The sequence below is a fragment of the Mus musculus genome, chromosome 4 (assembly GCF_000001635.26).
Source record: "Mus musculus strain C57BL/6J chromosome 4, GRCm38.p6 C57BL/6J".
Lineage (NCBI taxonomy): Eukaryota > Metazoa > Chordata > Mammalia > Rodentia > Muridae > Mus > Mus musculus.
The window spans coordinates 142,379,702-142,404,108 of NC_000070.6; the positions used below are offsets into that span (position 1 = coordinate 142,379,702).

The 24,407-nt window shown below is 47.9% G+C and overlaps 1 long non-coding RNA gene across 1 annotated transcript in view; it reads right to left on the reverse strand.

Annotated features, from left to right (window-relative positions):
- Gm42339 overlaps positions 1-24,407 on the reverse strand; it is a 73,981-nt gene continuing 49,574 nt past the window's right edge. The window contains exon 2 of the long non-coding RNA XR_003955298.1: positions 1-24,407. This exon is cut by the window's right edge and continues 7,508 nt beyond it. This is a non-coding gene — a long non-coding RNA (predicted gene, 42339).

The following is a 24,407-nucleotide window of genomic DNA, read 5'->3' on the forward strand; positions in this document are numbered from 1 at the left end:
TTTCTGAGACAAGGTTTCTCTGTGCAGCCCTGGCTGTCCTGGAACTTACTCTGTAGACCAGGCTGGCCTTGAACTCAGAAATTCACCTGCCTTATGCCTCCCAAGTGCTGGGATTAAAGGCGTGCGCCACCACGCCCAGCTCCCAATATTCATCTTTGAGCCTGGCTTTTTTCACTTAATTATATCAGCTTATCTATGTTTCCTGCAAATGATACTTTTAAAGTGTTTTTTATTATTATTACATTTGTTTATCTGATTATTTACACTTTATTTATTGTGTATGTTTTCTTACCACATTTATTTGTATGTGTGTGTGGGGAGTGGCATGTGCACATGATGGCACATGGGTGGAGCTCAAGAGGACAACTTGTGGAAGTCAGTTCTCTCCCTTCCCTTCACCTTGGGCGTCGAGGGATTAAACCCAGGTCATCAGGCTTGCTGTCGGGTGCCATTCACTGGGTCATCTTACTGGCCGAAGTTTGTTCCATTTTATGGCTATTCATTATGAATATATACTGAATTTTCTTTATCTGGTCATTTGTTGATGGACACTTAACCTGATGTCATAATCTTAATTTGTATGTCTGAAGCTTTCCACCAAAAGCGAAAGAGACAGATGTACAGTAAAAGACAGAGGAAAGATGCTTCTCTTGAGGGTTTTTAGTTTTAGGTGTGGGAACCGGATACAGGGCTCCAGCACCCCCAGGCACACAGCCAGCTAATCCTCACACATCCCTTTACCCATCTTTGGGTGCCCCCTCCCCGAGAAATGGCTGGGGACATTGCCACTACACATCTCCCAAATACTTTCCTACGAATGTTTCAACATCTACTGGGCTGTCTTGGTTTTTTTTTTTTTTGAAAGTAGTACGCTTCCGCGGTTACTGAACACAAAACAATGTTAGAAGAATGCACATTTATTTCTTCTTGTTCACTAAATAAACTTTGGTCACCAAGAGATGTTCGTGTGCACGTATGAGTGTGCAATGCGCAGCTATGTGAGTGTGAGTGTGTGTGTGTATGTGTGTAGGTGCACTTGCCTGTGTGCTTACATGGAGGTCAGAGGTCATGGTGGGTGTCTTTCTCTATTGCTCTCTATTTTTTGAGAGGGAGGTCTGTCATGGAACCTGGAACTCCATGTTTTGGCTTGGCTGGCTGGCCGGCTGGCCCCCAAGTACCTGGTAGCTATTTAATTCTGTTTTCACAGTGCTGAATGTGTGCCATTTTGCCCAGTTTCTGAGCGGGTGCCGGGGATTTGAACTCAGTTCCTCATGCTTGTGCAGCAAGCCCCTTACTTACTAAGCCATCTCCCTAGCTATTGAAAGATACTCTTCAGGGCATTCATTCAATTGAACTCTTTATGTTAATTGGACAGAATGTTATAGCCACTCAATGACTGGAGAACACCCTAATGTTTAAGATTTGCGAATTATCTAATTGCATTTCCTAATAACATCATGTCTGCCCTGTAATGGATACATGATTTTATTCTATAACAACAAATCACCACATATACTGGGGTACCATGGCAGTTGGCTTATTTGAACCTGATCGTTTCCCCCTCTAATTTCTGTGTGCAAGTTTGTGCAAGCCCGAATATGCCACAGCATGTGTGTGAAAGCCACGGGTGTCGGCTTTCTTCTTCCACTTTGCTGGTGTCTCTTGTTGGCAGGCTGTGCGCTACAGGCAGCTGGCCTGCAAGCTTCTGAGAGAGTCTCCTGTCTCCACCACAGATCTTGCTGGAAAAGAATCGGGGTTAGAGGTGTGCACTGCTGATTCAGGCTTTTTTGGTGCATTCCGGGAGTCCCCAAACTCTGGTCCTCAGGGATTCCCCCCCCCCCCCCCAGTCCTCTTTTAACCTCCACTCCTGTTTTCTGGATGTCTCTCTGTATCTGTGAGAACCAATCTCAGGGCCTGTGACTTCCTCCCTGTATCCTGCTGTTTAACTTGACATGCATCCAGTGTGAGCCGCTGAGGGTCTGATGGCCAATTTGGATTTCAATTTGCCCTTGTAATAAACAGTGCTGCGGTGGGCAGTCTTATACACAGATTGCTGCCAAACCTGCTTAGGATTTCTGAAACCTTAGAAAGGCACTACTCTGTGTGTGTGTGTTTGTGTGTGTGTGTATGTGTGCGTGTGCACACCTGTAATCCCAGACCTTGGAAGGTGGAGGCAGGAAGATCAGGAGTTCAAGGTCATCCTAACTACTTAGAGTTGGAGGACAGACTGGGCACATGAGGCCTTGTCTTAAAGGAGATGACAAGAAAAACCAAAATCAAAACCAAACCAAAGCGCCATAAAGAAATCCTTCACTGGTTTGTATATGTGCCAGCACTGACCTGTCACCTCTAAGGTGACTCCTTAGTCAGGACCTGACCATGGACAAGGCAGAGGTCAAGATTCTCATCTGCTCATTTAAAAAAAAAAGATTTTATTTTATGTATATGAATACAATGTAGCTGTGACTGAAGGGCATCAGATCCCATTACAGATGGTTGTGAGCCATCATGTGGTTGCTGGGAATTGAACTCAGGACCTCTGGAAGAGCAGTCAGTGCTCTTAACTGCTAAGCCATCTCTCCAGCCCTCAGCTGCTCAATTTTACGATATACAGATCTTTCACTTCTCTACAAGGCACATCAAACCACTGCCTTGGGCTGGGACCATGACTATGACTCGGCAGGTAAGCACTTATCCTGCACGTGTGAACACCAGAGCCCATAGCCCCCAAACCTGTGTAAAAGCAAGTAAAAGCTGGGTGGGTGTGGCCCCCACCTGAGATCCCAGCAAGATGGAGGCGGAAATAGGGGGTTCTTGGAGTTGAGTTGGCTAGCCAGACCAGATAAAAAGGCAAACTCTGGGTTCAGTGAGAGATTTTGCCTTAATCTATAAGGTGAAGAATGATTGAGGAGGACACTGGGTGTCAAATTCTCGACCCCACTGACATTCACATACATATGCACACACAACTTCATATATAAATGTGGGCACATGTACTAATACACACCACACATATCTGAACATTCATAAACACTTATGCACACATCACATGTACTTACATATGCAAAACTCAACACCCTGGGCTTTTTATACCCTGCACATCCTATAGCCTGGGCATCCTATACCCTGGGCATCTTATACCCTGGGCCTCCTATACCCTGGGCATCTTATACCCTGGGCCTCCTATACCCTGGTAATGAGGAGTTCTTCAGCAGATTGTGAAGGTCACCTCAGAAGCAGAAGGCTAGAGGGCACCCCTGTCATAGAGGGAAGCAGCAGAAGAGCGTTTTAGAAGCAAGGGAGCAAGGAAGGGCAGCCACCAAAGTGATTAGGAAGTAAAGCCAGGAACCAGAAAGGAGATGGCACAAGAAATTAAGCAAAGAAATATGTCTCCCACACACGAGGCAGGGAAAGGTCAGCATGGCAGACGGTCTCGTCAGAGTGAACGGGCAGAAGTAATTTACTGACTGCACAGGTGGAGGCCCTAAATTAAATGCGCTCCCAGACTCAGGTGGTTCCAGGGAACACAAGAATCTCTGGGGGAAAGAAAGAAGTCAGAGTCCCGGTGGCATTGGCAACCCAGAGATGTAATAGGGATGGGGAGGCTGCAGGTGTGGGGAGGCTGCAGGTGTGGGAGGCTGCAGGTGTGGGAGGCTGCAGGAGTGGGGAGGCTGCAGGTGTGGGAGGTTGCAGGTGTGGGGAGGCTGCAGGTGTGGGGAGGCTGCAGGTGTGGGAGGTTGCAGGTGTGGGGAGGCTGCAGGTGTGGGAAGGCTGCAGGTGTGGGGAGGCTGCAGGTGTGGGAGGTTGCAGGTGTGGGGAGGCTGCAGGGATTGGGAGGCTGCCTGGGTGGGGCAGCATCAGGGACAGAGAGGCAGCTGTTATCCAGCTGTGAACCTGAGGCTAGCTCAAATGGAGATAACAAGCTGCCAGGAACCACCTTGCCGTGGAAGGTGTTCTCAGGGGCACACTAAAGAGCTTCCGGTTTCCTTTTCTCCGAGTTAGAGCAGCATCAGCAGCATCAGCTGATGACAAGGTGGGTCATGTGTCACCTTCTAGTGGACTCTCTAATCATGCCACAGGCAGCAAAGATCCAGAACCATAGCCCTGGCTCTACCCATCACTCATTTCCCAGGTACCTCATGACGCATCCCTCAAGATCCCCAACTTTTGATGTCTTATCCATCTGGAATGGGGAAGGTGGTCCACCAATCTCCGATTTTTTTTCCTCTACATTTCCTCTTGCACACCCTACCCCTGTTACACAGACTTGATTAGTTTTCCAATGTTCCAGGGCCTCTGCACTCACCTTTGCTCTGAAGGCGCCCTGTGGATTCTTTACACTGTGATCCATCCTCCTCTGCCTCCCAGGCTTTCTCCATAGTGACTGTCGCTTGCTAACAGACCACCATATACAATCTAATCTAATGGTCCATTTTACCTCCTCCTCTCTCCCTCTCTGGTCTGAGCTCTGGATGGGCAAGAGGTCTCACCTATTTTCTCCCCTTCTGTTTAAACATCTAACACAGATGTTCAGTACGTGAGATGTACCTGGCAGGTGACTATGGAGATAACTCTCTAAACAAACATTTAAAGAGATGCTGCTCACTTGACCAAAAATACATTCATTGTCTGCACATTGAGGGCTGGACAGACAACAAACACACCTACCTGCCTTGTATTGGAGTCAAGGGGGCAGGCTTTCAAGGGAAGAGGCATGTAAAGTGGTGTATGAGCGTGCTTGAACATGGTTCAGTCACATAGTGTCTGTGGGTAATTTGGTTTCCTCTGATATAAAACCTTCCATCTTGGGGGAACTCATTAAGTTGCTAGATGGTCTAAATGAGGTGAAACATTCTATCCTACAGGGAAGCTCATTAAACTCAGGAAGTAAACAGCTCAAAGGCTTCAGGAAGTTCCTGAAACTGAGCAGCTCCACTGGGCTCTTCCTCCCCCCTGTATAAGCAGTAAGGACTGCTTAGAGGAACACTCAGATAGGGTAAACTACCTGGAAGAAGCAGAGACCAACTGAGTTGCATGGGAGATGCTCAATCCAACTGAGCTACTTAGAGAAGACATTGCCCAACCTGTTGGATTGCTTGTGCAGCGAGCTTTGGGTTTCCAGCTTTCATGAGCTGTCACTCTTGCTGGGTTGGGATTTTGAAGAGGAAACTGTCTTTGAGTCATTTCAGCTCCTGCAAGTAACCCCGCACCCATATTCCTGAAAGTAACATCAATTAACTCATTGGCTCTCCAAGTTAGACTTGAGTGTTATCTGCACTTTGGCTTATTATTGATTCTTATCTGGGGTGAATAGATATTCTGTCTCCCCAGGAATTCAGTCCCATAATAGTAGATGATAACAACATGGTCACTGCTAACTCTCCATTGGACAGGATCTAGGATCATCTGGGAGTCTGTGGATCTCTGGGCATGTCTGTGGAGGATTATCTTGACTAGGTAAATTGATGTGGGACGACCCACCCACTGTGGACAGTATCATCCCCTGGGTGGGATCCTGAAGATATGCATGGATAAAGGGGGCCAGGCAGTAGCAGCATTCATCTCTCTCTCTCTGCTTCCTAACAGTGGATGTGATGTGATCAACTGCGTCAAGATCCTGCTGCCTTGACTTCCACCCTGATGGGTCATACCTCAAGCTGTGAATTAAAACAAACCATTCCCTCCTTCAGTTGCTTTTATCAGACTGATTTTTTTTTTAAATCACAGAAATGATAAAAGAAATGAAGACGTAACAGTTGATAGCAGACCCAGATTCTTAATCTTGAAAATCAGGGCTGCATCTTGGAGACCCAGCAACCCTAGGTCGAAAGCCACGCTGCCTGGGAAGTTGAAAGCTCTGGTCTGCATACCCCACACCCTTCTCTTTCTATGTTCTGTCTATCAGTCCCTCCACATCTCAGGGATCTTGCTTCCATCTCACCCCAGACAGGGAGAGCTCCTGGTGTAGGAGTTAAATTAACCCCTCCCCCCTTCATTGCTTCTGTCAAATGTGACCCACAAGACAAGGACATCATGAGAAAAATCCTCTAACATGTCTGCTTGTGCTAAACTCTCACAGCTTGAAAACCCAGCAGCAGAAGAGACCAACTATTTAACAGCCCACTTAGCGGCGGCCCGGAAAGGAAACAAAAATGTTAGGTCTACATAAAAAGAGAGAATCATAGCTGATTCAAAGAAAACTACTCTTGTACGAGCCCAAATTTGTGGAAAAATTGTCAGCAATTCTCCTCCTTTTATTCCCCAAAGGATATTGTAAGATACTAAAACCCAATGAGAGAGTAGAATCCCCACCAGGACATTAGCACACTGGGCTAGGGGACACGGAGACTAGTGGAACGGGAGTGCACACGGCCTGCCGTGGCCATTACTCACATCAGTGGGAGAGGGAATGTGGAGGCAGAACAAAGCAGGAGAGAGGGACGTAAGGGGAAAATGAGTGACTGTTTCTTAACAGAGAATCAGAAGTGACCTTTAGGAGTAGCAATGTGAATGGCTGGAAAACAGAGCACAAAACATGGCAGGACATAAGCCAGGTGTCCCAGAGACCCCTGCTCTCCACACGCACCCTGTGCATAGGGACCAGGTATTCCTGGTCTGTGTGGCTGACCATGGAAATACTGGCTCAGAAGAGAACCTGTGAGGTGGATGCCCTCTGGGCTCTGCCAGAGCAGCCAAGAGGCCCAGTTTGCTCTTCTCATTGGTAACCAGGGAACAGGCTAAGGATGCTGTGCGGCTGGTGTGCTCAGCCCTGCGCTTCTAGCAGGAGGAACATGGATGGAGGAAAGGTACTCACATTGGGGCCATGACTCAACTTATCTTTGCTTGGCCAAGCCCAGCTAGGGATGCTCCAGACACACTGCCTCTCTGGGCCTCAGTTTCCACTGCTATCTAGACCCAGCAGAATAACATGAAGGTCACAGTTGTTAGAGGGGCAGCGGTTCCACTCAAACTTACTACACTCAGAATCCAGAAGCTTTGGGGGCGGAGTCTCTGTCGATGTCATTGGGGTAACAGTCAAGGTCAAATAAGGCTAGGCTAGAGTATGCCTTGTATCTAATGAGCATGTACGTCTACAAGACAGATTATAAGAGGATGTGGACACTCATGGGCAAGGGCCAAGCACAAAAGAGACAGAAGGACTCAGGAGCTGAAACTTACCAGCGCCCACTGGACGAGTCCTTCCCTAGAGTGTCCCGAGACAGTCCAGCAACTACCTGGACCCCGTTTCTTATATTTCCACAGTACCAGTTAAGGAGCCCAGAGCCTTGGGCATGCACTAAGGTGTTCAAGCCCTGAGTCCCACACTACCTCACCTAGCTGTGACACCTTGATTTTGGCCTTAGGTGCTCTTTCTGTTTAGAGTGTGTGAGCTGTGAGGTTAAAGATGTCTCTCGACTATCCACTGGCGCTTGCACAGGTGTTGTATAAGAAAGTGTCCGTGTAAGGGGAGTTATGGTGTGAATCTTAAGTGTCTTCCTCCAGGGCAACTGCGAGGAAAGCTTGTCACTGGCCTGTGGTGTTACTAAGGGCTAAAGGGATCTTTAAGAGGATGGGAAGAAGTTAGGTGATGGGTAGGCATATGAGATAGACAGGTTCTCTCCACTGTATCATGCTGCCACAGACCCAAGGCAACAGAGTCAAGCAGCCATGGGTTGAAACCGACAAGACCATGAGCCAAATAGGCTTCTTCGTAAGTTCATTTCAGGCATGCCGTCACAGTGACAGCAAGCTGGCTCAAACGAGGGCAGATGCACGCTCCCTGAATGAATATGTGAGATGGATAGATAAGCCTTGACGTCATGATGCTGTAGGCAGTGTGGTTATGATGGAGATGTGTACAAGGAGAGTTGGTTCTGACTGGGAAACTGGGCAAAGTGTTGGGGTGGAAAGGAAAGGCACTCCAGAGGGAGGGACCTATGTAAGGCGCAGAAAGCAGAATATGCTTGGGACCTCAGTTGCGATCACTCCATCCATCTTCATTAATTAGATCTGACCCAGAAGCTTCAAAGTGTGCAACAGATGGGCCCAACCAAGTGTGATGCCTAATGCTGACCATTATCAGGGTTTGGAATCACTAAAGAGATAAACCTTTGGGCATATCTGGGAGAGAATTTCTAAAATGGGTTAATTGAGGGAGAAAGACCCACCCTATAATGTGGGCAGCACCATCTTATGGGCTGGGATCTTGGATTGAATTAAAAATTAAAAGCAGAGCCGGGCGGTGGTGGTGCACACCTTTAATCCCAGCACTCGGGAGGCAGAGGCAGGTGGATTTCTGAGTTCGAGGCCAGCCTGGCTTATAAAGTGAGTTCCAGGATAGCCGGGGCTATACAGAGAAACCCTGTCTTGAAAAACCAAAGAAGGGGGAGGTGGAAGCAATGGGGGCTGGAGAGATAGCTCAGCGGGTAAGAGGACTGACTGCTCTTCCGAAGGTCCTGAGTTCAAATCTCAACAACCACATGGTGGCTCACAACCATCTGTAATAAGATCTGACACCCACTTCTGGTGTGTCTGAAGATAGCTACAGTGTACTAATGTATAATAATAAATAAATCTTTTAAAAAATTAAAAGCAAGCTGAGCACAGCAGCCATCTCCTTCTGCTTCCGGACTATGACCAGCCGCCTCCCGTTCCTGCCGACGTGCCCTCCCACCCACAGTGGACTGTATTTCCCATGCTGTGAGCTCAAATCAATCCCTCTCTCCTTTGACTCGTGTTTGCCAGGCATCTTGTCTCAGCAACTTGTGAGCAACTAATACAGACACAAGGTGCATCAGGAACTGTGTCTGACGTCTGAGGAGAGCCGTGGTGACTACTGAGTCATTCTCACCACCCTTGGTGAGAAGCCTCATAGGTTCACCAGAGGGCCCTAGAGAAGAGAGGTTGGGTTTGGTTAGGGGTAGCAGAGTGGGGCGGAGCAAAAGGCTGCAGCCACGAGGCTTGATTCCAAGAGTGACCTGTAGGGGGCGCTATGGCAGGGTCCATCCAGCAGCTGCCTCCTTCCTCCTCCTGGACCTATCCAAAGCCTCTGCTCAGTTAGAAAGACTCCACTGCAGTCTCCAAGTGGAAAGATCACCCGGCCTGATGAGAATCTGCTCCCACTAATTTTAGTGTGCCCCATCTTCACCCCAACAGACTTGCTCCAGGAAGAGAGAATTTTGGTGGTAAGAGTAACCTTCCATTTATGTATAAATTTAAATACGCATGTGCCCCTATACACCCATTTGTGTGCACACATTCATATGTGCACATATTTTCCCCTGTAGCTAGCAAGGAGTGGTGTGTGTGTGTGTGTGTGTGTGTGTGTGTGTGTGTGTCAGGATACAGAAGCTGGCATCCTGCTTCACTAACCTGGACTGTCTACTCTCCAAACACTCTTGATCAAGCAGTCCAGCCCTTTTAGAGTATGGAGGGGAATGCCTCTTGCCCTTATTGGCTGATGGACGGAGGCCTTGATTAAAGACCTTGGGTCCAGCCGCTTTCTTCTCAGCCTTTAAGAGGAGGTGCCAGTGTGTAGCCAGAGTGTAGGGATGGCTTAAATGTTTAGGGACAAGGAATGCAGGAGGAACATGTGAGTCCCTGCAGCCTGGATCTCTGTGATGGGGAACCGGAGAACTCTACATTAGATAAGGCTTCACTCTTCAGAAAAGCCTTTTAAATACTGCCGTAACCCAAAGGGAAAGAGAAAACAAGGTCGGGGTGATTTTAGTGCACTTGGGAAAAATGGTTCTGAGTGTACGTTTGCGGAGGAGCCTTTCAGGGGACAAGAAAACATCAGTGTGCATCAGGACTCGAGAGGTGAGTCTTTGAAGACAAATATGCTCTCGGGATGGAATATCTACCAGTCCCAAACACAGAGCTCTGGCTTTGGAGTGTTATGACTTCAGACAGGATACAACATCACATGTTCCTGACGGCTCTGCTGTGGGTAGAGGGGACAACTGCCTCGTGCAGTTCTTTCTTGCCAAGCGTCTCCTTGCCTTAGCCATCACTTAAAGACGAAGAGCTTAGCAGAAGGTGGGGGGAGGAGTCACAGAACTGGTGGAGGGCTTGGTCGCCTTTGCCTTTGCCTTTGCCACTTTCAAAGTCCTTTCTGCTGTAGGCCAACCGTTGGAAGTAATACTACCCAGGGCACAGTATCTCAGCTCTTTCTCAGAGCAAGAGGCAAGAAGACCAGGGCTGTGGGGACCACAGGTAAGGAGATGTGTACAGTCGTCTTGCCAGAATTCTCATCAGACAAACATAGAAAAAGGCTGCCTGGGCCACTTTTATTGCTTGGGGGTGATGTGCTACCTGTATTTGTATAACCTTACCATAAGACCTGAACCAAATACGTTTAAGGGACTTAAACAAGTATAAAAGATTTTTAGATTGGTTCATGGTATCAGAAGGCATCAGTCCACCAGGGCGGGAAAAGGAGACTAAAGTTTATGATGCCTGAAGCTCTTCACATCTTGGTGACCCAGTGAGCAGAAAGAACAGGGCTGGAAGTAGGGGCCCCAGCCTTTAAAGAGCCACCTCTAGCAGTCCACCTTTACCTCCTTCCTTTACACAGGGCCTGCTTCTTGAAGACTCTGCAGCCTCCCAGCTGTGGGAACAAGCATTCAAAGCCTGAGTTTATGATGGTCATATTGGAGTCAGATCATGAGGGAAGAGTAAGGCACAGGCTTGGCTTTCAATGCTGTCTTAGAGATCTCCAAACTGTGTGAGCTGACAGCTCTGAGCAGCAGCTGCCTCATGACTACGATGGGGGAAACCTCACACCACAACCTCACCAGAGGACACAAAGCTTAGGAATTAGCATGCATGCTGTGGCTCTAGCACATACACGGACAGGACATCGTTATAATCATGACTCGTGTTCCATTTGTTTCTGAGTCGGTAGTCAGTCACAGTAACCAGTGTTTGCGTGGGCCTTGAGGAGATGTGAGGTAATGGGCTATGACTGATCCCTTTAAGGGAAGAGGTGCCCAGGAGGATGTGTGACAGGAGTTTCCTCAAATTTACAACACCCCCAATTCCTTCTCAGCGGTGGTGGTGTCTCCTACTCACTGGAAGCCAACCTGCTGGCTCCAAAATGCAAATCTCTCCGAGGCCAAAGCATATGCATCGTGCTTCCAGAAAGCACACAAAGCAGTAATTTAGAAAACACACCCAACACAAATACCCCGAAAACTGCCTTTGGCGATGCAACACAGCAAATGCAGCGTCTTCCGTTCCCTGATTACTAAAGAAGAGAAGGCCAATCGTTTCTTGGCGAAAGTCTCGTTGTGGAGTGTGCCAACATGCAGGTGTGACCCGCACAGCGCTCCGCATGTGAATGAGTGAACTCTGGCTGGAGCCAGGGAGCTTGGCAAGGGTCCCCCTTCTGATGAGGGCACAGCTCTAGTGGCATCTCGGTGTCAGTCTTGTGAGACCCTGAGCAGAGCCCCCACCATGCAGCCACACCCGGATGCCCGGCCTCCAGACACTGGCAGGGGATCAGTGGCTGGGGGACCATGTTTGTGGTTATTGAGGATCAGTGGCTGGGGGCCATGTTTGTGGTTATTGGGGATCAGTGGCTGGGGGGTGGCATGTTTGTGGTTATTTGCTATTCAGCAATAGAAAAACATAGCTTCTCAGACCCACACAGTGGATTCGTGGAGAACTAGAATCCTATCTTATGTAAGCTGGAAGTCTCTCCAAGGGAGGAACGAATGAGCAGTATCTGAGACAGGTAATGAATAAAGCTGTCATGACCATGCTGGATTCTGTAGCCAGTTAAGCTCTCTCTGTGGCTTACCGTGTGACCTTGGACAGGTTGTTTAACGTCTCTAGGCTTTGGTTTCCTTATCTGTGAAATGGAATAATATGGTGCTGACTTATCTCACAATGTTACCCCGAGGATGGGACAGGCTACCCTGTAAAGCACCTATAGAGAGCACTGCTGTAAGCCTGCAATCCATGTAGCTGGTTACTTCTGCCCTTTTACAAAGGAGATGGAGGAGAAGGAGGAGGAGGGGGGAGGAAGAGGAGGAGAAGAAAGAAGAGGAGGAGAGGGAAGAGGAGGAGAAAGAGGAGGAAGAAGAGGAGGAGGAAGAGGAGGAGGAGAAGGAAGAGGAGGAGGGAGAGGAGAAGGAGGAAAAGAAGATGGGGCTTGGTGGGAGCAAGCAGTGGGTACACTGGTAGTCTGTGAAAGGAAAGGTGGCCTGGTGTTCAAGGTCAGACATGTCTGCCGATGGTAGGAAATCCCCGTGAAGCTGTTTTCTCTCATGTGGAGGCCATGATCCCATCAATATGCTCACCCTCTAGCTGGAGATCCTAGGAAGTGACCTCAGGACACTTTGCAGCTCTGTGCTGGTGCCAGCAACTGGGAGAGTAGAGGGGCAGGAAATCCACTCAGTGGTGCAGGGTGGGCAGGGGGAGATGGCAACAGACAGAGGTTGGAAACACTGCGGTCAGCCTTCATGACCACTGCATCACACCAGCACAGCCCAGGGGACAGCATATAGAATCACTAGAGACAGTGAGGATGTAAGACAAGGTCCCTGACACATGACAGATGTTGGATGGCCATTTTAGAAATTACACATTAAAGAGAGCTAAGAAAGATAAAAATCACCAACTGACAGGATAGAGGGACTCAAACATCTTTCTCACTGCCCTGGACCTCACTGAGCCCTTGTCACCTGAGGCTCTGTGTAGAAGCCAGTGGTGGCCTGAGACCAGACGCTGTGTGCTTGATTACTGTGGCAAGGTAAAGGAGAGTCCTTCAGCCTGAGCCTGTCCACACAGGCCTGCACTGAACGCCAGAGCTGAGAGGGACTGTGGGAATTGAGGTTCTACTCTAGCCAGGTGTGGTGATGCAAACCTGCCAGTCCAGCACGAGGGAGGCTAAGGCAGGAGGATTGTGCATAAGTTGGAGGTCACCTGGGCTATGTGATGACTTTGAAGCCATCCTGGGTTACAGCGTGTCTCCCTATATAAAGACAATAACAACAGCAAATAAACAAACCACATCTCTCCAACTTATTCATACAGAGGAACAAAGGGAATCAAGAGACACCTTGGCACCCCATTACCAGCTACTCTCGGTGCCACTTAGCAACTGATCCTTCAATAGTGTTAAAGCGCCACTCAGTGCAGTTGGCTTTCACAGTGCGTTCCAGACCTCTGCTCATCTCAGATACACTAGGCAATAGCTTTGTACTGAACGTTTGGGGCCAGAGTGATCCAAGGCAAAGTTCCTGGTGATGAATGAGGCTTCAGGGCCAGGCTACAGAGCTCGCACTCCCCAGACCCTGCAACCTGCAGAATGAGTTTCTCTGTGCTTCAGTTTCTGGACTCATGACTTGGGAATACAAATACTATGTTTGCTCACATCAGGGCCCAGGCACAGCTGTCCATGTCATTCCTCAAAGGACCTCTAGGGGGCAGGCTATCACATTCCCAATTCCACTAAACAAAACTGCAAAACCACAAGGCTCTTTTCACCCAGAGAAAGCCCAGCACATACCCACACCTTTTTCTTTCTTCCTTGTAGGAAGAGTGGACAGCATCAAAGCGCCAGGATTGGCAGCTGCTGATAGAGACAGCCCCTTCCTCAAGATTCTGGGTGACCTTCTCAAGCAGTCTGAGGAAAGCTAGAAATTACCTGAAGGCCAGGTGTCTCTGTCACCACAAACATTCCCCACTTAGACCCTGAAGCAGCTGTGCCCCTTCATTCTGCTGCCCTCCATGCCCAGAGGTTCAAAGGTAGACCAGTAGGCTGTGCTAACACCCTGACTGTTTAGGAATAGTTTGTGTTTGAACTCTTTGAATTCTGTTCCCTCAACACCTTCAGTGAGAAACTTCACACTGACCTAAGCTAACTGAGAACAAGGGTCTAGCAGCCCTTCACCTGCTCTGAAGGCAGCATGGCTGGGCAGATCTGAGAAGGGACCTGTCCATCATCACGTATGGGAGCAGAGGGCACCTAGGTGTCTATGTTGGGGTTGTAATAAATGGTGGGAGCAAAATGGAATTGCTATGAGGGTAACCAGATGGCACAGAATGGATCTAGAATACACACACACACACACACACACACACACACACACACACACACACATACACACACACACACATCATCAGTCAAGCCAGAGATCAGCACAGATATGGACTGACACAAGTTGTGCTCTGACTTCTGCATGAATGGATCTAGAATACACACACACACACACACACACACACACACACACACACACACATACACACACACATCATCAGTCAAGCCAGAGATCAGCACAGATATGGACTGACACAAGTTGTGCTCTGACTTCTGCATGTATGAAGGTCACTGAATGGATGGAAAAGTAAACAGGTACAGGGCCAACTCTGTGAGGGACAGTGATGGACATAGGAATGATGGGCTGTTATGTTACAAAGCTGACAGAACAGGTAGATCTGTGGACCAGGGAGAACTGCAAAATGGCTCCTTCAGTCTGGGCTTGATCATGTGACAAGCCTTGGTCAAGAACACGTTGAGATGCCAATGCACACAGACGAGCAGAGATTTGAAGAGGCCTTGAGTGATGATACTCCTCCCTCTTTTGCTTCCATGATGACAGGCCCACGCTAAATTAATGGAGGATGAGATAGGTATAGAACAGGCACTCCAACAGGCAGACAGATGGTCCACAGGTACTGAGCATGCTCAGTCATCAATCAGCACAGCTGAGCTGGCCACCCAAGACAAGCCAGTGATACACATTTACCTCGAAGGACTGTGTACTAATTGACATGTTGGCCATTGTTCCAGACATCCAAGGGAGCAGAGATTTACTGTGGCTCACAGTTCGGAGGTTTCTAGTCAGGGACAGCAGGCTCTGCGGCTTCTGGGTTATGTAGAGCAGAAAATCATGGTAGAGGCCGTGCAGCAGCAAAGGTGCACAGCTTAGCACAGCCAGGGAGCACAGAGGGAGACAGGAAGGGCCTAGGGGAAAGCATGTCCTTCTAGGGCCTCCCCTCCCGCAGTGACCTACTTCCTCTAATTAGTCCCTATGTCCTGGCAATGCCATGTTATTCACCCTTCAAAGAATGAACCCAGAGCAGAGTTCTCAGGGTCCAGTCACCTCTCAATGGCAGATCCTCTAGACAGGACCAAGCCTTCAACGTTGGGGCTTAGTTGCAGGACTGGACAGAGAAACCGTGATAGATCTTCTACCCCAATATTGATTCTCTCACAAAACCCAACTCAGGGTAGATAGCATTTACTGTAGCTCATGGTGCATGAGGGACTGAGTCTGTCATGATGGGTTGGCATGGAAATGGGCAGTGGGAGCAGGGAGCTGGCTTGTCACATTAACACCCATACAGGGAAGCAGAGGGAGGTGACAGGAAGCAGGTCCAGGCTATAAATCCCCAAAGCCCTCCCCAATGACAAACTGCTTCCAGCAAGGCATCCCTCCCAAAGAGTCCATGATCTCCTCCAACAGCATCATCGACTTGGGACAACATGTTCAGAAGCACCAGCTGCAGGGGGACACGTCACATTCAAAACACAAGAACCACTGAGGCCCCTTGATCTGGAATGGCCATGTAAAATTCCAGCTGGAGGGACTGTGGAGATAGCTCACTTAATAAAGTACTGGCCACTCAGGCGCAAGGACCTGAGTTCGATCCCCAGGATCCAGGTTAAAAAGCCAGGTATAGGGCTCAAGAGATGGTTCAGAGGTTAAGATACTTTCTGCTCTCTCAGACGACCTGGGTTTGATTCCCAGCACACACATTGCAGCTCACGACTGTCTAACTCTTCTTCCAGGAGACTGGATGTTCTCTTGTGGCCTTCTCAGGCACCAGGCACTTACATGTTGTACAGATATGCATGCAAGCAAAACACCCATACACATACAATAAAAGTGAATTTGCTTCTTCGGGGGAAGCAGAGATAGATTTCTCGGCTCACTGCCAGTCAGCCTAGCTGGATCTGTAAGTCCCAGGTCCCAGTGAGGGAACCTGTCTCAAAACTCAAGGTGCACAGATCCCGAGGAACTGCATGCAAGGTTAAGCTCTGGCATCCACATCCATGCGCATGCATGCACACACCCCTAACACAGTCACACATACATATGCATGCATGTGTGCGTGCATGTATGCATACACACATACACACATACACACATACACACACACACACACACACACACACACACACACACACACACAACCTATCTCCCAGGAAGTCCTAACTGTATCTGGTGTGCCCAGGGCTCCTCACTGTCTCATGAGACAGAGCAGGAAGAGTGGGGCTGGGAACTGTATTAACTCCGTAGCTGCCGCAGGTTAATCTTAGCTACAGGTCACTCTGGGGAACGCTCTAGGCTCCTCATGTCTGGGCTGTGTCTGCCACCAATGTTTGGCTCTCAGAGCTTCTTACCTTGCAGAGGCCCAACTTCAATTCTCTGAGTGAGGCAGCTTATTTAGTAACGAGCAGGTACCAGGCTGTGAAATTGCCTTTGGTGGATACAGCACGAAGCTTCCAGTGTGTCTTTTTGGAGACTCTCAAATGATTGCAAAAGTCCCAGGATCTGGCTTGCCCTCTGGTGAAACAGGGCTTCAGTTCCACCCTGCTGGTGCTTTCCAGAAAGTGCCAATAACTTCCCTACTTGTCTACTTAGAGTTTAGTCAACCATTTTGAGACAAGGTCTTGTGTAGCCCAGGCTAGCCTCAAATTTTTCTACGTAGCCAAGGATGACCTTGAACTCTTCCTTTCTCTACCTCTTCAGCACTGGTATGTGCCACTGGTCCTGATTCCTGTTTAAGTATTTGGTTCTAGAAGTCCCAGCTGGTACCTAGCACCTAGCACCTGTGCCCTTTGTCTCCCCTTTCTGAGGGGGCCCCAGGATCCTGGCCTCAGGTCTGTCCATGGTTTGGCTGTTCCCAGTGATAATGCAGTTCCCGCTCTGTCTATGTTTAAGACATAGAACCTTTACTGTTGGGGTCAGGAGGACTCTGTCCTCAGGCTGGATTCATGTTGTGATAGTAGCAGAGGGACCATGAGAAAGGACAGCCTTAACAAACCTTTTATCACAGATGGTTCCGTACAAAGGCCAGTACCAGGAGCTTGCATTTCCAGCCTCCTGGATCAGGAGCCCAATGCACTACTGTCATTTATAACTAATCCAGTGTCTAAGTTTCTTCTCCTTTGTCTGTGATAAAACAACCTGGCAAAAGCAACTTAGAGAAGGAAAAGGTTGGTTTGAGCCTGTGGTTCAAGGACATGGTCTGTTTGGTTGGAAGCTGGTCCTATTACATCCACAATTGGGAAGCAGAGAGTGACGAATGCACGCTACTGTTCAGCTTCCCTTTCCTTATGTCTATGAGCATGGATTCCAGCCAGAGAATGGTGCCATCCACAGTGGGCAGGTCCACTGTATTCAAGATGGTCCCCTACAGGCACACCTAGAGGCCATCCCCAGTTCCTTGCCATGTGAGCCTCTCTATGGCTCAGAACCCAGCAGGTGTTAGGCCAAATGAGAGAGGACAGACTGTGTGGCAGCAAGACAGTCACAGTCCTTGTAACCTGGCCTCAGGAATGACACCTGTCTCTTTCTCTGTCTTCTCTTAGATCCAGACACAGTCTTCTTCTACCCAAGAGGAAAGTCACACAAGGCACATACTTTGGGAAGCATGGAGAATGTTCTGGACTCTATTTGCATCATTTTCCCTTGCCCTAAAGAAATCAGCCCCCACCTCCAAACTAACACGTGGCCCCTGAGTGTGTGCTGAATCAGTCAGTAGTTACTGTATGCCAGAGTGGTCCTCCCCCTGGGCATGGATCAGGACACACAGAAATTGGGGAGCCTTGCTGTTGGGGACAGATGATGAAGAAATTAAGACGGGACTTAAGAAGTGAAGATAACTGTTGGGGTGGGGATGAAGCAGGAGAGATTGGGGTGCTCACACGGGACCCTTCTCTTCAGAGTCCTAAAAAATTGATTGGCACCCCAAGTTGATACCCAAAGAGAGAGTGTCTGGGTGGATGTGACAGTAAGTGGATTCCAGACTGGAATCTTCAGGAAATATCACAGAGAAGGCAAAGCCTGTAAGATGGAGCACATGATGGAGAAGTGGGAGGGGGAGGGATAGGAGGGGTGGGAGGGAGAAGAGGGGGAAGGGGAAAAGTGTCAGAACTCTGTCTATATGGACAGATTTGGTAGGTGGAAATAAAATGACCGCACACACAAACACGTAAAAGAAGAGACATTTAAAAAAAAAATCAAGCGATAATCTATAGGAACCCCAAACTGCATGACAGAAATCAAAATAAAACACCCCTCGTTTTATAATTCGCACCAGTGCCACCTGCTGGATGCCACTCTGGTAACAGGAGATGCCAAAGGTGAGAATGAACGCCTGTGGACTAGAGGCAGTGGTTGAAAATCGCAAGCTGGGGTCATCTTGTGAGCATAGCACATGCCAAGTGCCCTCTGGTCTTTACTGCATGGGAGCTTACAAATAACTCTGTATGGTCCCAGGTGGGATGGCAAATTTGTTTGTCATCTCCATCTGATGAAGCAATGTCTATAGAACTAGTGGGGACCCCCGGTGGGTGTGTCTGGGAGGGTTAGAGAGGATTAGAGGAACAGAGGTGAAGACCTCCTGTTTTCTTGAATGTGGGTGTCGTAACTCTGTGGGCTGGCGGTCCTGGACTGGTTGGAACAGAACAGGGATAGCTGCACACTGCCATTCCATTGTCTTGCTTCTGTGCAGATGTGAGTAGGCAGCCTCAGATTCCTACGACCACGGTCACAGTCAAAAGTCACTCCTGCCGCTATGCCTTCCCACCACAAAGGACACTGTCCTCTCAGACTGTGACCAAAATAACCCCCAACTCCCTGCTGTGGCTTCTCATCAGGTTCTTTTTTTTCTGTAGCAATGAGAAATGGAACTAACCCCCCACACACTGAAGTTGGGGTACAATCCTCCTGAAGTCACTCCAAAATAATTTCATTACATTTTTAATTGGTGCTGGGGATGGAAGCTAGAACCTCTTATGTGCTGGAAGAGTTCTTTGCCACTAAGCTACATGCCAACGACAACCTGGCATGATGACCCCTGCCTGTAATCCTAGCACTCTGGGTAGCTAGCCCCAGTAGGCTATATAGTGAGTTCAAGTTCATTCTGGGATACATAATGAAACCATGATTCAGGAAATAAAAAATAAAACAGAAACAAATGAAATAAGACTATTCTTTAACTTTTATCATTTTTTTATCATTATTGTGTCTGTGTGTATATGTGTATGTATGTGTATTTGTGTGTGTGTGTGCGTGCGCGCGCGCGTGTGTGTGTGTGTGGGGGGGGGATTCATGGGCATGTGGCTGCCAGGGTATGCTGCCCACCTCTGTGACCTACCTAATGTCCTTGTGATCATCAGGTAAACCCTTTTGGAAAGAAAAGTCTGATGCCTATGGCACAGATTTCCTGGTTTTGCTGTAACCTGCCTGTCTGATGTTTCTACTATGGTATTTGTAAAAACAATCTTGATTAATGATTTTCTTTGTTCTCTTGCTATAAAAGCTTCATGGGACGGTCACCATGTTGGGACACGTTATTTGGGGAAACCCGAATCTACGTTCCCAGACCTTGGTCACTCATAGTTGGCTGCAGGAGAGACTCTTTCATTCCTTTTTAGGAAAGAGCCATGGGTGTGAAGCAGGTGCTGAGATGAGAGCAGAGATGTTGGCTCCTCTGACCTCTGATGTATGTATACCTTACCTCCCAAGGCCAAGCCCTCACCTGGATCATGAGTGCCCTGATGTCCCCTTTACCCAGTGACCATAATCCCATCTGAGTCAGGACAAAAAGGGCACAGAAAATCTTGGGAGACATGAGAAATCAGAAGAAAGCTTCTGCCTCTGGAATCTGGCTGAAGCCTTAGTCACAGCGCAAGGATACCAGCACAGTTAACAACTGCCTTTTCCAGCCACAAACCTGTAATTTCTAGGACCCTCACCAGAAACCCCGTGGGAAAGGACATATGTGAACCCCTTGTGCAATCTTAGTGGCTCCTGGTTTTACTCCATCGGATTCTAACTCCATCACACATCTCTGGAGTCACCCCACAACACATCTCTTTTATCAAGAGAGAAAGAGTAGATGCAAAAGGTTATGGCTAAGTCCAAGGCAATTGATCGCTGCTCTCCCCAGGAGTACATATGGATAAGACCAAGGCAGTCAATTGCTGTTCTCCCTTGAGGATTCATACTTGGGTATGTATAGCTTTTCTTTTTCCTATTTTCCCTTGTAAAGCCTATGCTGGGTATGTCTCACTTTGAGTGTCCCTCTGTCTCTTAATTCTCATGTTTAAGTTCATATTAAAATACCTTTAGGGCTGGAGAGATGGACCAGTGGTTAGGAATGCTTGTTGCCCTTCAAGAGGACCTTTGGTTCCCAGCTCCTACATCAAGTAGCTCACCACTGCCAATAGCTCCATTTCCAGGGGATCCCACATCCTCTTTTGGCCCCCATTTGCTCCTGAAACATACTTCAGGCTTGGTATCCTCAGTGGAAACCAAAATACCTCCTCTTCACTGACAAGGATCTGGCAATGCCCTGTCCCAGATCCTTGTATACACTGTCGACGCCTTAAGGAAGGGAGGTGGGACCTACCCACGGCCTCTCAGTCTTGGAGCTAGGAGGATTGTGGGACTAGACTTATGAAAGAGGAGGCAGTTCATGTAATCGTGGATTGATTGGTTAGATCTCTAGACAGTTTAGCCTGGATTATATACCTTTTCCAATTCCTGGCTGTCAGGGGAGGGTTACAAGTGGGTAGCTTAGTGTAAATCCAAGCAAGAGAGACAAACCCAGCATTTCCTTGATCAACCAGTCAGCAGAAACAGATGGGCCACTCACATTATGATCAAGTGCTTAGCAAAGGACATGGGGGACCCGACAGAGACGACTGAACAGTATCACTCCCTCCTTCTAATTCATGTCTCAAAGTTCCAAGCCTCAGAATGTAACAGGATTTGGAGATAAAGGTCTTCTAAGAGGAGATTAAGTTAAAATGAGGTCATTTGGGTAGGGCTCTAATCCAATCTAACTGGTGTCCATGTGGAAGGAAGACAAGAGGAATGACTAGGCACACAAGGCTGTCTGGGAGCAAATAGCATGATGGTGGCCCACCAGCAAGCCAAGGAGACAATGGAACCTGCTGGCACCGGATCTTGGACTTTGGTCTCTAGAACTGAGAAGATGGTCACTCATTACTTCACCCACCTCTGGTACCTTATGGTGGCATGCCAGCTTATGAGTGTAGAGGCCATAGTGTTGGAGCTGTGTTATATGACTGTAACTATCTACATGGTCTACTACTATCTGAGGATAGAACCTTCCCAGAAGGCTACTTTGATGGAGGAGCATGGGCACCAGGGAGGAGGGAACCAATACTGCTAGTACCCTGAGCTTCCTCTCTTCTTCCCTCTAAATCTTGCTGGGTAGGGCTCCCCAGTGGTAAACCCAGGTATAACATTTTCTCCAGTCTCTTCCTATGATGGTTGTATTAATCGTCAACTTGCCACAATCTAGGATTGTGGGAAGAAAGCCTCAATGAAGGATTGTCTACATCAGGTTGGCCCGTGGAGATGCCTGTATGGTATTGTCTTGACTATGGTAATTAATGATTTGGGAAGACCTGTCTGTAAAGGAATGTCTTGACTATGCTAATTAATGTGGGAAGGCCTAGGCTACCATGGGTGGCATCATTCCCTAGGCTTGAGATCCTAGGCTGTATAAGAGTGGAGAAATCAGACTAAATACAAGCATGCATGCCTTATTTCTTTGATTTTGACTGTGGATTTGACATGATTAACTGTTTCAACCATCTGACATCCTGACTCCCCCAAAATGATGAATTATAACCTGAAATTGTGAGCTGAAAAAAACAAAACAAAACAAACCCTTTCTCCCTTAAGTCGCTTTATATTGTGGTGTTTTCTTTGAGCAAAGGAAATTAAATTTTGACACCTCCAGAAACACAAGATGGAAGGTAAAGACACAGAGGCAACTGAGTAGAGGATACAACAATTATTTCTAGACCCAGTTCTTGCAGATGTCTTCCCTGAAGATGTAGGAGGTGACAGGTGTATGACCTGGCATGGAGAACTTGGACGTTTTTGTTCTGTTCCCAAGAGTGGTCTGGCAGGTCATCATTTGGTTCCCCAGCAGGAATCGACCCTGTCACTCCTCTGTGCCTAGAGAGGAGGAGTAACTGGTGTTCACAAATACACAGAGTGAAGACCTCCTGTGTCTCAGGGGTCTTCCTGGAGTGTGTTAGAGGGTGGTGGGCTGGATTTCAGAAACTATGCTAAGAGTATCTGTTTTGAATACATGCCCTGTCCTCCGGCAAGGAACTGAAGGTACATCTTTTGAAAAAAAAATCAAATAAGCAGCTTTAGTAACATCTTCTCCTAGAGGCATGTGAATAAGACCTTCGCTGGAAGCCTACTCATATCGTCTGTGAGCTCCTGATCCAGTTGAAGTTATCATAGTGATCTGTAATGTGGACCAAGTAGAGTCTAAGAAGATCCATCCCAGATTGATTTTGGACTCACTATATCCAAACCCTAGAGGGGCTCTTTCCTTGCTACCACTTATAAACTGCCCATGTCCCATCCCAGTCCCATGACCAGGACTGCAGAAGCAAGCACAGGCCAGGTGCAAGGAGGTCACACATTCTTGGCTAGAGTTTTCTGGGTTTAGATGCCTCTGGAAAGCCACTCTTTGCATCTTCAGAGGAGAACCAGGTCCGTATGCGCAAGTCTGTCCCAGTGACATTTTAAAGCAGAGGGTGGGTAGGCGGTGGACACACTTGACATTACAATATTTTTTTTTCCAGCTGAAATGTTTGATTTTCTTGTTTAGTAAACACACACCCACCTCAGACACTGCAAGATGAAAGGTAAATGGACAAGGCAGGGAGCACAATCTGTTCTTTTATTTTTATTTTTATTTATTTTAAACAAGGTCTCACTTTGTAGCCCTGGCTAGCTTGGAACTCAGTATACAGACTAGGTTGGCCTTGAACTCACAGAGTTGCAGCTGCTTCTGTTTCCTGAGTACAGGGTTGAAGGTGTGTGGCACCATGCTCAGCAGTCTCTATTTTACCTGCTGAGATAAATTGTCCAGGATATCTGGGGCAAGTTTACCTTTCTCCAGAGATTCATCTGGCCACACCTCCCTAGTATGAGGGCTTCAGGGCTTAGACTTTTCAAAGACCTCTCTAGCCATGTGATCCAACCTCTCTCTCTTTAGCACAAGCCTCTCAGTCCCTTACTTGTGGGGATGGCTATACTCCCACTCCTGATCTGGAAGCACACATTATTCCTACCCTAGGGCCTTTGCACTTACTATTCCTGCCTCTGCCTGGACTGTATATTCACATAGCAGAGCTCATTCTTGTGACCTACAGAACCCACTAGAGCCAATGGGAATTGCTCTTCCCAGTATATCAGGCCAGTGGATTGAAATCAGCTATATAAGAGGAATTTACACCATGGTCAGTGGCAAACTCCACACGGCTGGAGTTTTTTTTTTTTCCCCCCTTTAGAAGTTGCTGTCTCTGGTTCTCTTATCACTGAGGTGTTCTTCATCCTTATCATCCTGACTCCCAGTGACTGTTTTTTTCCAAGCTGCAAACATGCATGTATTTTTTGGTAGTATCTGGTGGCATAGTCCTTCCCCTGCAGGCTCTTTGGAGCAGCCACCTGCCTTTCACTGGTCCCATGCCCTAGCCCAGCATTTGACTAGCATGCTGCATATGTGTGCGAGTGAAATAGAAGCAGTCACTAAAAGTCTGTTTGTTTTGTAATGAGAGACACAAAGGGGAAGGGTCCAGATGGGAGGGTCTTGGAGGAGTAGAGGGAGGGGAAACCATAATTAGGATATATTATATGGAAAAAACTATTTTTAATAAAAAATTTTAAAAATTAATTGAAAAAAAAACCCCCACAACTATGTAGCACTGTGCTTAGCTTCTTGAAACATGGTTTCTTGAGACCAAATTCCTTGCTCACCTGGCAAGTATTTTAGTGACTGTCATCTCCCCAGCCTTACCCTTTATACTCTAAATCTGTAGACATTGCATACCCATTCAATTTCTTCAATCTGGATTCTGGGAAGAAGGATGTAAATCAAGTTAGTGCCTGCCCCCATCTCCACACCCTCCAAGTTCAGCTTCATGACAGAGGTAGGCAAACACAGAGGAGTCTGTCATGGGACAGTGTGTGCTAAGTGATGATAGCTCTTCTGGCAAGGTTTCCCAGAGATAAAGGACAACTCAAAGGGGAACACATGATAACCTTACAGAGACAGTAAGGTTTGACGTAGGTGCCGAGAGATCTGCTCGTCGAAGCCCATGT